Below are 14,955 nucleotides of genomic sequence, written 5' to 3'. Positions count from 1 at the left end.
TCTTGTTAAAACTAGTTAACACAATCTGTAGAATGAACTTTCCTCTCCCCATAGAAGCAAAAAGAAGCAGATTAGACTAGAATTGCAAGCCTGGGTAACTTCAGGAATGTGCACTGGTACTGACTCATTATTTCTTTCTCCAGCAGAAAATTTCAAACTATAGTCTCTGAAATCAACAAATTGCCCCATTTGTAAGGATTGCCTTTGCACTTGTTGAATTATTGGCACAATTTTATTCTTTGAAACCAAAGAGTAAACAAAATTTGCCCCAAATGTGTTTGATTTTGCACAAAGGTACAAATAAGTAATTCATGCCACATCTGAAATTCATTACCATGCTTCTTTTTCCAGGAGGTAACTGCAAATTGCACACTCAAAAATAAAACTGATCAAGAAAACTGCATTCAAATATTGGCAGAAGAAAACAGCTGTCATTGCAAGCATTTAGCCACAATTGCAGGCTTGTAGCTTGAACCTAAATGATTTGTAAACATTTAATAAAGATGAAGTGAAGGAATGACATGAAAGGAAGGCTGAGTGCCAGGATACTGGCAGCAGCATGAACAGCTTATTGCTGTCAATTGCAAATAACCTTTTCAAATTAAAAGGAGGGATAGAGAATGAATCAATGTTATGTAAATGTGTACAAAATGACTTAAAAACTTGAGATATTCGGCTAACTCAACTCAACTAACTTGAACTACCTTTGAAATAATTGTACATCCATACTAGTCAAGGGTAACCAGGCAATATCACAAGTGAAACTGATCAAACAGAATGCAAAACCATTCAGTTAATGTTCAATAAAATCCAATCAAATTTTAAGAACCACTTTCTGTTGTAAGGCACTTTGATAGAATAAAAGTAGAAGGAAGGAGTGGCCATTGTCCTCAGGGAACTGACCATCATTAACCCATGAATTATAAAATAACAATAAAAGAAGCAAAATATATAGCTCAGGAAATTTAACACACGGGACATCACAGGAAGTACATAATGAATTGCCAAAAGTAGTAGCAAAACCAATATGTGATACAGGTATGCTTACAATTTATTAAAATCCACATTTAGACAGAAAAAAGAACATGTCCCCAGAAATGTGGTCAAGAACAAAAGCCTGGTTCCTCCCTGGAATGGAACATTTAGAAGAGAATGATGAGGGGAAGTTGAGAGGTCTGATGAGGAAATTAAGATCCGAAGAGCTAGGGAAGCAACCATCTTATAGCCAAGCAGAAAAAGCGAAAAGCTTTGGGTCCATGTTCCTTCTACCCAAGAGTGGTTTCCCAGGAGAGTCCCCCAGAAGCAGGGTGCTGCTGATAGGAATGCTAATGAGGTAAGGGATAGGGGTACGTGGAGGAAAACAAAATTTGATAGTACATGTGATGCTGAAGCACTGCAGAGCAAACATCTATGACTAGTACTCCATCCTCAGTAACTCTCCCCAACAAAATACTAATGTGTTCCTCCAGCCCTGTCTCAGTATCTTCCCAAACTGTGTCCCATTTTACTTATTATTGAAAAGGCACAAAGCAAATGTTTCGTGTTTGTGTGTGCGTGTTTGAATAAATGAATGGTTTTTAATCATCAGAGAATTCAGGCTTAAAGTTTACTTGACTTCTAAAACCATCCTTGAAAATGAGCAATTATGTACCATATGTGTATAAGGTGTATTTCCCAACTCTATATGTATCAAACTTCTATTTAATAATGGAGGGCGGGAGGGAGGCTCAAGAGGGTAGAGATTTGGGGATATATGTATACATACAGCTGATTCAACTTATTGTACAGCAGAATCTAACACAACATTGTAAAGCAATTACACTCCAAAAAAGATGTAAAAAAAAGAAGATAAAAAACAATAATGGAGGTCTTAAATATCTAGTTCCCATCTTAAGCTTAAGCCACTTGAAAGAAGGAACTATGAAGTCTATTCTTTATATTGTGGATTGTTAGGTTTTTAACAAACATTGGTGAATAAATAAGTTGCTGTTATTCCTAAAGCAAGACTAGTAATTAGAAATACTAGAATTCTTTTAACTTTCTGACAAGACATTTAACCAGTGAATGCATCTCTATATCAAATATATCCTTCCTCAGAAATCTCATGGTGAATAATGAAAATACAGTTGGGTTGGGGAAATGTTAACATTTATGATATTTGAAGTGAAATAATCACAAGGCTGGAAAATATTTATGTAAGCTCTCTAATACTGTGAAGAAAATCAAGACACTGGGTGAAGCTCTATAAAATAAGAGCAAGAAAGGAAGAAGGGATCAGAGCAATCCATCTTGGTTCTTTCCCTTGACTGCAAGCCAGAAACTATCTTTTTCGTAGTTGTTGTTATGTAGTTGTTTTAATTGAAGTAAAATTGACTTATAATATTGTGTTATTTTCAAGAGTACAGCAAAGTGATTCAGTTATATATTTTTTCCAGATTATTTTCCATTATAAGTTATTACAAGTTATTGAATATAGTTCCCTGTGCTATGCAGTAAATCCTTTTTGCTTATCTATTTTATATATAGTAGTTCGTATCTGTTAATCCCATACTCTGAATTTATCCCTTCTCTCCCTCCATTTCTCCTTAGGTAACCGTAAGTTTATTTTCTATGTCTGTGAGTCTGTTTCTGTTTTGTATATAGATTCATTTGTATTATTCTTTAGATTCCACGTGTGATATCATATAGTATTTGTCTTTCTCTGTCTGACTTATTTCACTTAGTATCATATTCTCTAGGTCCATCCATGTTGCTGCAAATGGCATATTTCATTCTTTTTTATGACTGAATAATATTCCATTATATATATACCACATCATCTTAAGTCAATCACCTGTTGATGTGCACTTGGATTGTTTCCATGTCTTGGCTATTGTAAATAGTGCTGCTATGAACATTAGGGTGCATGTATCTTTTCGAATTAGTTTTTGTCTTTTCTGGATATATGCTCAGGAGTGGGATTGCTGGATCATGTGATACCTCTACTTTTAGTTTTTTAAGGAACCTCTATACTGTTTTCCATAGTGGCTGCACCAGTTTACATTCCCACCAACAGTGTAGGAGGGTTCCCTTTTCTCCACACCGTCTCCAGCACTTATTATCTGTAGACTTTTTGATAGCCATTCTGACCGGTGTGAGGTGATACCTCATTGTGATTCTGATTTTCATTTCTCTAATAATTAGTGATGTTGAGCATCTTTTCATGTGCCTGTTGGCCATCTGTATGTCTTCTTTGGAGAAATGTCTGTTTAGGTCTTCTGCCCATTTTTTATTGGGTTGTTTGTTTGTTTTTTATGTTGAGCTGAATGAGTTGTTTATATATTTTGGATACTAACCCCTTGCCTGTCACATCGTTTGCAAATATTTTCTCCCATCCCGTAGCTTGTCTTTTTATTTTGTTGATGGTTTCCTTTGCTGTGCAAAAGGTTTTAAGTTTGATTTGTCCCCATTTGTTTATTTTTGCTTTTATTTCTATCGCCTTGGGAGAGTGATCTAAGACAATATTGCTACGATTTATGTCAGAGAATGTTTTGCCTATGTTCTCTTCTAAAAGTTTTATGGTGTCATGTCTTATATTTAGGTCTTTAAACCATTTTGAGTTTATTTTTGTATATAGTGTAAGGGAGTGTTCTAATTTCATTGATCTACATGTAGCTATCCAGCTTTCCCAACACCACTTGTTGAAAAGACTGGTTTTTTCTCCATTGTATATTCTTGCCTCCTTTGTCATAGATGAATTGACTGTAGGTGTGTGGGTTTATTTCTGGGCTCTCTATTCTGTTCCATTGATCCATATGTCTGTTTTTGTGCCAATACCATGCTGTTTTGATTATGGTAGCTTTGTAGTATTGCCTGAAGTCTGGGAGGGTTATGCTTCCAGCTTTGTTCTTTTTCCTCAGAATTGCTTTGGCAATTCTGGATCTTTTGTGGTTCCATATACATTTGAGGGTTATTTATTCTAGTTCTGTGAAAAGTGTCATGAGTATTTTGATAGGGATCATATTAAATCTGTAGATTGTTTTGGGTAGTATGGCCACTTTAACAATATTAATTCTTCCAATCCAGGAGCATGGGATATCTTTCCATTTCTTTGAATCATCATCAATTTCCTTTATCAGTGTTTTATATAGTTTTCAGGATATAGGTCTTTCACCTCCTTGGTTAAGTTTATTCCTAAATATTTTTTTATGTGATTTTAAACTGGATTATTTTTTACTTTCTCTTTCTGATATTTCATTGTTAGTGTAAAGAAATGCAACAGATTTACGTAGATTAATCTTGTATCCTGTTACCTTGCTGAATTCATATATTACTTCTAAAAGTTTTTGTGTGGAGTCTTCAGTGTTCTCTATATAGAGTATCATGTCATCTGCAAACAGTAACAGTTTTACCTCTTCCCTTCCAATTTGGATATCTTTTATTTCTTTTTCTTGACTGATTGCTGTGGCTAGGAATGAAACTATTCTTTTTAAATTTATTCTGTTAAAATGCTAAAGGGTAGAATCCAGGAAAATCACTTAGTTGGTTGTAGGTGACTTAAAGAAGCACAGTTCTGATCTGGTCCCAAGGTAGGAAGAACTGAATTTCTAGAGAAGTGAGAAAGAAATCCATGGGTCCGAGGGACCCAGGAAAGAACACAGATTACTGAGGGTCCTTTGGGAGCTAATAGCTAGCTTGTATTACGTACTTAACTGTATGTGAAATATGAGTGTGATGTAGACGATGGAACTAGAGACAACCATAAAAGCTGTGTGTATTGCTTTATGTGTGCCCAGCTAAAGGGAGAATCATGATGGAAATTGCAACTGCCTTTATGCAAATAGTTAAATCTCAAAAAGCTCCAGAGACTGTAGTGAAATAAGTTTTGCACTCTAAACAGCTGTGTGTGCTGCAGAGAATCTAATCCTACTCCCTTGAGTGGAAATGTGGAACACAATCCAAAACAGGAAACAACTCAGAGGTTCCCATTCAGTGTCCACCCTGGAGACCAGGTCTATCACAACCTGGATTAGGGAAGAATTTTTGTTCAGTAGTGATTAGTTAGATCTCACTATTTTGCAGCAAAGCCCTCCTCTCATACATACATTCACAAAATGAGTATGCCATTAAATTGTTGCTGACTTTTTCACTATTCACTAAAAAACCTAAGTATCTCAATATGTTTAAATATACCAAAATTATGAAGAGCAGTATAAGTCTGTTTTTCAGAGTCTGTTGTTGAATCCTTCAAATTTGTTGTTTATTTGAGGAAGCTTCTTAGAGAATTAGTTCAACTTTAATAATTCTCCTAAAATATATGAGTGATTGAGGTATTTGGCATCATTCGAAACCCACCAGTAAGCTTTTTTCCTAATCACTGTTTTTCATCATTTGAGGCCTAAAGAGATACTGTTATGTAAGATGGTTTTCCCTCCTTATCCATGTTCTGTCCTGAGCAGTTTGTGATATCAGAAGATATCTTGTCTAAAAAAGGAAAGGACATTCCAAAAGAAGCTGTTAAAAGACACCTTAGAAACCTGCCCACACAGCCTAAATACCCCCTTTCTTTCCTAGATTTAGTTTATTCCAGCTATTTACACTCACACACATGCACACATACACATACCCACTCAAGTTCATGCCCATATACATGCATGTGCACAAACATGTAACAATGCACCATTTTTTGGTAGGAAAGTAACATGTACAGAAATTAAACTGATCAAAGCTGATAATGCTTCTAAAATGATTTGGAACACAGTTCCTCCTCTTATTATTCTCGTAAAATCAACACTGGGAACTGCTTTCTAAATTCATGTGTTTACCTATCACAAGGGAAAGGGCACCTTGGACAGCTACTACATGATTTAATCAATAAAGACATTATTGGATGGAATATAGAAAGAGTCAACAAAGAAATAAAAGTGTTAAGGTGTAACCTCTAACACTCTGTTGCCTTACACTTCAGCAACATCCTGACCATGTCTTGACTAATCTTTCTTAGAGATTTACCTGGATTCCATCCTGACCTACCTTTGTGTTCTTGGGCAACTGAATTTTTAACAAAATAAAGTTTTTAGATAGACCATCATAGAGTGGATTAGAAAATAACTTATCTGGGACTGACATTGAATGCCCATGCTCTTTTATTCCTCAGACTTTGGCAAATTATATAGTCAGTATGTAGCCAAGAATAAAACGTCACTCAACAAACAAGGCAGAAAATTCCAGTTATTCATGATTAATTAAACTTCCCAGTAAAAGCTGTGGGCCCTTTTTGTAAAACTAGTTCACGACTTGGTGCATCAGAAGAGCCCTAATCCAGGGAGGAAGGTAGCCAGAGAAAAATGTCCTTCCACACAAGCTGGTAAAGATGCTGGGCTTCGTTCTCAACTTCAATTCCAAGACCTCCTTTCTTTAGTAATTGGGCAGGGGGGAAAAGCTAATGATAAAAAGAAGCTAAATAGAAGAAGGAAGTTTAATTGTGGTGCAATTTATACAGCTAATGATAGTTCTGAAAAAACAGGAAAGATTATTTGGTGACTAGTTCATTTTAAAAAATGTTTAATAGCAAAGCCATTGTAAATTAGAGTCCAACTGTAAGTAAACTAAACAATCTTCTCTGATTTTTTCAATTTAAACAGAAAAATGGATTGTTTAAGCATGCCAGAGCAATAGTTTCCAATAAACCAAGCTATCACTGATGGTTAATACCCCAAATAGAATATCACTGTATTAGAAAAAGAGCTTGGGCTATTTAGTTGTCATTGTAAAAACCTGGCCACAAACAGTATTAGGGTTCTAACAGAGTTTTAAAGAATTATTAGAAAAGCTGGTTATAATATCAAAGTCAGGAGTAGGCACAATTACACACTCCCCAAAGCATTATGAATCCATAACAAAATGTATGTATTTTTCTTGGTAAAATACACAGTTTCTGGTCTTGTATTAAAGGGGACAGTTTATAATGACAAGGGAGAATAAGAACAACATCAATAAGGAAGACTGCATGAATTATTTGATTAAATATGAATGATGTTTTGAATTTTCTCAAGAGCTTAAAAAATCAAATAGAGGTCCTGACAAGGGGTAAAAGTAACTGCAAGCAACTGGCCTGCCTATTCCTCAGTATAAATCTCAAATTAGGAAAAGAAGAATCAGGTGCAGATTCAAAGTCAGACCAAGCCTCTGTAGTTGATTTGGAGAGCTACATCTTAAAATTATTCTAGTAGATGACACATCAGTGTTATGTCAACTCTATTACTCAGCAAAAAAGAAAACACCACTTTCCCTTAAAGGAGAAGAAATACTTTCTCTTCTCTGTTACAGTTAACTACAGAGATCATAACTGGGTAACTACTGTAGCTAAAAATTCATGACTTAAGTATTGCTTGCCCATTGATCGATTTTAAATACAGTGTCCCCACTTATCCTTGAGAGATATGTTCCAAGACCCCCAGCAGATGCCTGAAACCATGGATAGTACCAAACTCTATATATACAATTTTTTTCCAATACATACATACCTATGATAAAGTTTAATTTATAAGTTAGGCACAGTGAGAGATTAACAACAGTATCTAATAATGAAATAGAACAATTATAACAATATACTGTAATAAAAGTTATATGAATGTGGTCTCTCTCTCTCTCAAAATATCTTATTGTACAAATTTAATGCCTTTTCCATCTTAACTAAGCACTTATCATGCACTGGCCATAACTTTTACAGTTTGAGTTTGGCAGCAAAACTAGCATGAATTTCTTTTTCCTTTTTTCACAATTTCACATTTAGAAGATTCATTCTTACCGTAGATCTTAGCAACCTCAGCATACAAAATGTTTTTCTTTCCTTATTAAGTCGAGAACTTCCACCTTTTCACTTAAAGGAAGCACTTTACGGTTTCTCTGTAGCATACCCTAGTTGCCAGCATCACTACTCTTGAGCTTTGAGACCAGTATTAAGTGAAGTAAGGGTTACTTGAACACAAGCACTGCGATATCCAAAACAGTGGATCTGATAAGCAAGATGCTACTAATCGGTTGATGGGCAGGCTATGCTAGACAAAGGGATGATTCATGTCATCGGCAGGATGGAGTGGGATGGCAAGGTATTTCACCACACTATTCAGAATAGCAGGCAGTCTAAAACATATGAATTATTTCTGGAATTTTTCATATAATATTTTTAGACCATGGTTGACCATGTGGGTAACTGAAACTTCAGAAAGCGAAACCAAAGATAAGAGGGGTAACTATATATATATACCACATATTCTTAAGATGAAACAGTGAAGCCAGTTATGAGAATTTCCCTGGCTCTTCTGCTGAGTGACTCAAGTAACAGTGATACTTTACCCCCAACACCATCTACCATCACCACACACCACTCAGTATGAAAATCAATCATCTAAGGAAAAAGCAAAAATGCAGTGAACACCTGTGAGGGTAGAGGCCAGGAATGTATTCATACATTTATGGAGAAAAAAAGCAAAACAGAGCAAACAGTTGAGCTATATCCTTCTCTTCCAGGGACCTCCTCTTACTCTGGGAGACAATAGCAGTTGTAAGAGGAATGAGAGGCAGAAAAAGAGATGTAGAATGGAACTGGAAGAGAGAGAAAAAGAGAGCAAGATAGGAGAGTAGAGGACATGAGCAAGCATAAGACTATTCTAATCAAAAATAGGTTCTGCTGAAGTATCTTGTAAAATAGTATTACAGTGACCATTTTCTACCTGTGTATATGTGTATAAGTACATATTTTCCTCAAAGGACTGATGAAGAAAAAAAGAAAAGGTGACACCTGAATAAATCAATATTTCTGTTTTTATAAAATTGTCTGAGGGATTCTTTAAATTTGGGATTCCATTCTCTAATATGTTTTTGAGGATCTTCTATATACTATGTGTGATAGACCAATGATTCTCAAACTTTACTGAACATGTGAATTCCTTGGGGATCCTATTAAAATGAAGATTCTGATTCAGTAGGTGTTGGGTGAGACCCAAGGTTCACATTTCTAACAAGCTCCCAGATTCTGTTGGTATATTCAGAGCCTATCTTCCAGTAGCTGACAATTTGTGCTGCCCACCAAGAAGCTGATATGTCTAGTGATTCTTCAATCTCTATTTTCTGCAGTTAGCAGTGTGGTATACTTTGGATAGAATTAGATCTGCATGTGGTGGGTTTTTTCTTTTTTTTTTTCAAAAAGATATTCTTCTCCTCTGATTAGACACTCAGTTTCTCCAATATAAATTCCATTGTAACAGTTACAGCTGTAATGCACAGATATTTCCCTTATTAATTAATAGAATTTTCTCCTGTAGTGGAATGTTTTTATGCTTGAATGCTCAGGGGGATCCAGAAAGTAGTCTTTGGCAGCAAAAAGTGGCAGAAACTCCATGAAACTCAGCAAGAGAAAAAGGTTCCCATCTGAATCTTCCCCTAAGTGACTCTGACTGTATTAAACCAGTTAACCTCTCTGGGCCTCAGCTGTCAAAATTAAGAGTTGTCCCTTCCAGCTCTTATTCAAAATAATTTTAAAAGAATGAGAAAGAGAAAAAGAGAGGTAGAGAGAGTGCACTTTGTCTAGGTTACAAGCCTTGGAAGTGTGGTCGCTATATGGTTCTTGACTGATACGTGCATGGCATTTAAACTATTTCTATTGATAGGAACTCTTCTTTGACTTTCAAATGGCATTTTTATCAGGAAAACATACCAGAGCAAGTTAAAATCTGCCCTGAGAAGAATGCAAGTGTATTCTGTGATTATAATAGCATTAATGACTCAGAAACAAAAAACCAGACAGTTCTAATGTCTTGAAGCTTTATTGACAAAACAGTTCACACCTAGTGCTGGTTGTTTGCTAAAAGTCTGGACCAAATCACTGAAGCTTTAAAAACTAGATCACTGCAGTCTTCCCCCCGAGGCATGGACATGGGTAATTATTATGGTTCATGCCACAGCCAAGGACTCCATTTCAATCCTAGCTTGGAAAGGAGTTGTTTTTTTGGTTTTGGTTTTTTTTCGTTTTTTGTTTTTTGGCGCAGAGTAAATATACTTTTTGCTTGTATTACTATAAACTCATTTAAAACATAAAGGTGACAACATTAAATATTACGGGTTCTTTATTATTTTCTGAATTTTGAATTAAGATTTTCTGCCTTCACTGGAGGACATGAATACCTTTTAGCAAAGAACAGCCTGTTTAAAGTCTACAGGTTTGTTCATTTCATATTTCAGGATGTTTTTCAGCCTCAGATTCAAACCAGGCTTACAACCAAAGCAATCAGTCTTTCCTGAGCTCATGCATTATTATCCGTTACACAAAAAGCATAAGGAAGCCTATGAGTTATCTGTTGCCACGTGACAAATTGTCCTAAAATGCAGCAGCCTAAAACAACAAACATTTATTATTTCACAGCTTCTCTGGGTCTGAATCAAAGTACGGCTTAGTTGGGTCCTCAGGCTTTGGGTCTTTCACAATCTGCAGTTGTCTCAAGGCTTGACTGGGAAGAATCCCCTTCCGAGCTCACTCAACTAGTGGTTGTTGGCAGGATTCACTTCCTGCCGGCATTTCTCATGAGTTCTTCCTCCATGGCTCCTAGCCACATATACCTCTCCCTAGAGCACCTCACAGCACAGCAGCCTTCTTCGTCAGAGTCAGCAAGGGAAAGGGCAGGAGAAAAGTGCCAGCAAGAAAGTGAGTGCTAATAAGACTGAAGTCACAGTCTTCTGTAACTCAATCACTGAAGTGACAGTCTATCACTTTTGCCATATTTTGTTCATTAGAAACAAGCTACTAAATCCAGCCCACAGTCAAGGGTGTGAATGCCAGGAGTCTGGGATCATTGCAAGCCATGTCAGAAGCTGCCTACCACAATCTGTAATTAAATTCTCCCTGAAATGATTCCATCCAAAACTTTAGAGTTAAATCTAGAATTTTAAGTGGTTTCAAAAGCAAAATATGAGTTAAAAAGCAAAATGCACCCACCTCCCCAGCGGTGCAGGAGCCTGGATGACTCACTCAGATACGTATCCTGATGGGTGTGGTTGAAACAGGCAAAGTACTGTTCGAAAGAAGAACCTCACAGCTTCTAACAGTTCGTTTTGAATGAATGTACCCTTCTCTTCTTCATGGATATGGAACTTCTAAAATGCTATCAATCCTCTCCAAAACAACTCATAAATAATTATGAATATATACTCTGATTTTCAGACTTTTTAGTTAAAATCCTGCTTTACTCCACTCTACAAATAAACAATATCCGTGGAACAAAAACTTTATGAGCAAACACAAAAACTCCCTTTATTTTTGCAGATTAGCATGTATCCACATGCCTGTTATATAAAAGAAATTTAATAAACACTGTTCTTGCCTCAACGTGAACTTTTGTCCTAGACATCTGTAATATTTGTGTGTTTGTTAGGGAATCATGGAAAACGTTCTCCATCTCTCTCATAGAAATCTCTGTTCTGTTTCAGTCACATTTTTCTTCCTACAGCCTATTCAAAAGCCTGCTTCCTAGTCATCATTTTTGTGTTTAAATATGTTTACATCTTTTGCCTCAAAATTCTACAGGGAGACGTGCTAAATATAACCTAAGGTTACAATAAATAAGTTGTGTAAGACCTAAAATTTCAGAGGCCATAAAGTCCAACATGAATTTTCATCAGTTCTGAGGAGCAGTTATCATGATAAGGGGCAGAATAGTGATTTGTTTTTTGACAAGGAGGCAGTAATGAAGTAGAATAGCACTCTAAGGGAAAGGGAAAAGAGAAAGGATATATGAGCAAAAGTAGAAAATCACTGTGAGGGTGGAAACCAAGAAATTGAACAACTAATAAAAACAGATGGTGACATGTAGGGAGCGCCACCAGCCACATCCAATCTCCCCAAAAGAATATTCTGATGGCCCGATTGTGACTTAACCAGAGGGAAAGAATAGAGAAAAGGCTAATGCAGCTGTTAAAAGGAATAACCAAAATCCAAAGCAAAGGGGTTTTTTTTTCCTTAAAGAAAATGGGAACGGACCAAATTTAAATTGCTTTTTAAAGTACATAATACAGCTCTGTATAGAGAACAGTACATTTTCTCCTAGGTTCACTCTCCCCCAGAATTAGCTTCCAGATTTTCTCAGGTGTCTCTGATGCCAATAATAAAAACCTCTGTGGGCCTATTGAGTGGGTAGTAGGATAAATGGGTGCCTCAGCAGCCAGGTAGAAGCCAGCCTCTGACCTCGGGCCTGGAGCATCCCCGGGAGGCTGGGCTAATTCATGAAGCAGGCAGTGAGAGTTGGGGAAGCCCTCGGGGGGCTCCCAGTCAGATCTGGTTCCCTTTACCATGATGTACAGAGGAGGAAAAAAAAGCATTATGCTCATAAGATTCCCTCATATTCAGCCATCCATTTACTAGTACATTCTCTTGACATAAGTAGCCTCACTAAATTCCTCTTTCCTCATCACTGACTCTAAAATGACAGTTTAAGGATTATCCTTTCTGCCACTTACCGTGAAACACAGCTCCAGATCAGTTTGTTGTAGATTTCTGAGCTTAACCACATAGCTCGCAACTGAGTGGATAATCAATCATTCTATGACTAAATCCATCTGGAACAAATTTGAAGCAGTGGCCATGTAGGTTTCTTTTGAAAAAAAAAAAAATTAAACTGAAACCAGAGTTGATCTTTTCAAAGGTTCAGAAAAAAAAATACATATACAACTTAGCAATGACTTTTCCCCCCAGGAATCATGCATGCTCTATTAGTAAGACTTATTTTGCCCTGGACCCATTTTGCATTTCATTTAATCTGTGAAAGAAGTGGTCCTCAAATGCTTTGGAGGAGAGTCCACTTCCCTGAGAATGAGGTCATGATCCCTCCTTGGATAGAAGGAAAGGGGGACATTGTGTGGACAGGCTGTCACCATAACTTCAAGCTGATCTTAAATCCCTAAACACACAGGACTCAACAGAGTCCTGTGGAACTAAAAGAGCCCATTTCTGGCTATTCTTGCTAGACCCACTACTTTTTTGCCCTGTAGACATTAAAGGATAATTTAAGTATCAAGAGCCTTGGCTTTTAAGAATTCTACCAATCTTATCCTCAGTAGACTCCAAATTGTTTGTATTAATTTAGGATATAGTTTTCCATGTATACCCTGAAATCTGTACCATTCACACATTCATTTATTCAATTTTCAGTCACTTTTTCATCAATTCATGCATCAATGCATTCAGTTAATATGTGTTCAAACTGTACTAGATGTGTAGATACACCACCTTTTTTTTTAACATCTTTATTGAAGTATTATTGCTTTACAATGGTGTATTAGTTTCTGCTATATAACAAAGTGAATCAGCTACACATATACATATATCCCCATATCTCCTCCCTCTTGCGTCTCCCTCCCTCCCTCCCTATCCCACCCATCTAGGTGGTCACAAAGCACCAAGCTGATCTCCCTGTGCTGTGCAGCTGCTTCCCACTAGCTATCTGTCTTACATTTGGTAGTGTATATATGTCAATGCCACTCTCTCACTTCGTCCCAACTTACCCTTCCCCCTCCCCGTATCCTCAAGTCCATTCTCTACGTCTGCGTGTTTATTCCTGTCCTGCCCCTAGGTTCTTCAGAACCTTTTTTTTTTTTTTTTAGATTCCATATATATGTGTTAGCATACGGTATTTGCTTTTCTCTTTCTGACTTACTTCACTCTGTGTGACAGACTCTAGGTCCATCTACCTCACTACAAATAACTCAATTTCGTTTCTTTTTATGGCTGAGTAATATTCCATTTTATATATGTGCACATCTTCTGTATCCATTCATCTGTCAATGAACTCTTAGGTTGCTTCCATGCCCTGGCTATTCTAAACAGAGCTGCAATGAACATTGTGGTACATGACTCTTTTTGAATTATGGTTTTCTCAGAGTATATGCCCAGCAGTGGGATTGCTGGATCATATGGCAGTTCTATTTTTAATTTTTTGAGGAACCTCCATGCTGTTCTCCATAGTAGCTGTATCAATTTACATTCCCACCAACAGTGCAAGAGGGTTAACTTTTCTCCACACCCTCTCCAGCATTTATTGTTTGTAGATTTTTTGATGATGGCCATTCTAACTGGTGTGAAGTGATACCTCACTGCAGTTTTGATTTGCATTTCTCTAATGATTAGTGATGTTGAGCATCCTTTAATGCGTTTGTTAGCAATCTGTACATCTTCTTTGGAGAAATGCCTATTTAAGTCTTCTGCCCATTTTTGGATTGTGTTGTTTGTTTCTTTGATAATGAGCTGTGTGAGCTGCTTGTAAATTTTGGAGATTAATCCTTTGTCACTTGCTTCGTTTGCAAATATTTTCTCCCATTCTGAGGATTGTCTTTTCGTCTTGTTTATAGTTTCGTTTGCTGTACAAGGGCTTTTAAGTTTCATTAGGTCCGATTTGTTTATTTTTGTTTTTATTTCCATTTCTCTAGGAGGTGGGTCAAAAAGGATCTTGCTGTGATATATGTAATAGAGTGTTCTGCCTATGTTTTCCTCTAAGAGTTGTATAGTGTCTGGCCTTACATTTAGGTCTTTAATCCATTTTGAGTTTATTTTTGTGTATGGTGTTAGGGAGTGTTCTCATTTCATTTGTCTAGTTGTAGCTGTCCAGTTTTCCAGCACCAATTATTGAAGAGGCTGTCTTTTCTCCATTGTATACTCTTGCCTCCTTTATCAAAGATAAGGTGACCATATGTATGTGGGTTTATCTTTGGGCTTTCTATCCTGTTCCATTGATCTATATTTCTGATTTTGTGCCAGTACCATACTGTCTTGATTACTGTACCTTTGTAGTATACTCTGAAGTCAGGGAGCCTGATTCCTCCAGCTCCGTTCTTCTTTCTCAAGATTACTTTGGCTATTCAGGGTCTTTTGTGTTTCCATACAAATTGTGAAATTATTTGTTCTAGTTCAGTGAAAAATGCCAGTGGTAG

At 36.7% G+C, this 14,955-nt stretch overlaps 1 protein-coding gene and 1 long non-coding RNA gene across 17 annotated transcripts in view; one reads left to right on the top strand and one right to left on the bottom strand.

Annotated features, from left to right (window-relative positions):
- Window positions 1-12,623, bottom strand: part of LOC113633533 (uncharacterized) — a 228,734-nt gene extending 216,111 nt beyond the window's left edge. For all 6 annotated transcript variants that reach the window (XR_003438230.1, XR_003438226.1, XR_003438228.1 and 3 more), the window contains exon 1: window positions 12,490-12,623. This is a non-coding gene — a long non-coding RNA (uncharacterized LOC113633533). The remainder of the gene's footprint in view (window positions 1-12,489) is intronic.
- The window catches only part of EFEMP1 (EGF-like fibulin extracellular matrix protein 1), a 68,258-nt gene that overhangs the window by 12,864 nt on the left and 40,439 nt on the right, over window positions 1-14,955 (top strand). The window lies entirely within an intron of this gene.

This window comes from Aethalodelphis obliquidens, unplaced genomic scaffold (genome assembly GCF_003676395.1).
Source record: "Aethalodelphis obliquidens isolate GAN/ISIS:26980383/991018 unplaced genomic scaffold, ASM367639v1 scaffold40, whole genome shotgun sequence".
In the NCBI taxonomy this organism is placed as follows: Eukaryota; Metazoa; Chordata; class Mammalia; order Artiodactyla; family Delphinidae; genus Aethalodelphis; species Aethalodelphis obliquidens.
The sequence above is the reverse complement of the archived record's forward strand: the minus strand, read 5'-3'. Positions and strand labels throughout refer to the sequence as shown.